Source organism: Cottoperca gobio, chromosome 21, assembly GCF_900634415.1.
Source record: "Cottoperca gobio chromosome 21, fCotGob3.1, whole genome shotgun sequence".
Lineage (NCBI taxonomy): Eukaryota > Metazoa > Chordata > Actinopteri > Perciformes > Bovichtidae > Cottoperca > Cottoperca gobio.
Genome location: NC_041375.1, coordinates 10550881 through 10551752, shown reverse-complemented (window position 1 = coordinate 10551752; position 872 = coordinate 10550881). Strand labels below are relative to the sequence as shown.

The window sequence follows — 872 nt, the reverse complement described above, 5'->3', positions numbered from 1 at the left end:
TTGAGACATTGGGCTTAGCTGCATTCTCTCTTTTTCCTAAAAGTTTGATGGGCAGAAGATGATGTATATTTCTGTATAGTGTAAGTACCATGTAAAATAGTAAGGAGAGGGAGAAAAACAACAGAGGCTATCTTGGTCACACAGATTGATGCGGGATGAGCGAGGAACGCGCTGGTCTTGCCCAGTCTGTCGTCTATTTTTAATGCTGTATTTTCAAGACTGGATGCACAGGAGTTACGGTTATTTAACTTGAGAACACAACAGTCAACAAAGTTGTTCATATCCTTTACTGCAACAATAACTTTTACTGTAAAATCATTTTCATTTTTCTTTCTGGAGTATTGGATTTCTTTTTTTTTTTTTTGACAGTGAAGTACTTTTGGATGAACAATATCTTAAAACTCAACGGTTTTTTTTTTTCATTCTGTGTATCAGTTGTATGCTCATGTTCTGTGCATGTTTCGGCAAAGACTGGAAGAAATATTGTAACATCCGACCACAATTGCACTTGACGGTTGCACATCACAACTTTCAATAAACATGCTTAAGGAAGAATAACCATCTGGGTCACCCTCTCTTTCTTAATCTTTCTCCTGGCTGCTGAGCTCAGGCTGCTGGTTGTGAGCCTCTGAGTGCTGACGGGCAGTTTGTCTCTGGGAATCAACTCATGCATGTGTTGTGTGTAGCGGAAGTCCTCTCTGCTTCAGGGTGTTATTGAATCGAGGATAATGACTGCCTGCTATGTTGTTGAACCCTCTTGTTAGCAGTGAGGTAAAGCTGTGTGGTGTTTGGATTGAAGCTGCTACTAGATGGAGTTCATAGATTCATCCAAAAGCAACTAATGCTTAAATTCCTGATATTTTCCTTAAATT

At 39.4% G+C, this 872-nt stretch overlaps 1 protein-coding gene across 2 annotated transcripts in view; it reads left to right on the top strand.

The window, feature by feature from the left end:
• Positions 1 to 559, top strand: part of tsc22d1 (TSC22 domain family, member 1) — a 34565-nt gene extending 34006 nt beyond the window's left edge. For both annotated transcript variants that reach the window (XM_029458863.1, XM_029458864.1), the window contains exon 3: positions 1 to 559. This exon is cut by the window's left edge and continues 1080 nt beyond it. The gene's annotated coding sequence lies outside the window, so the exon portion shown is untranslated.
• The last annotated feature ends 313 nt before the right edge of the window (positions 560 to 872 follow it).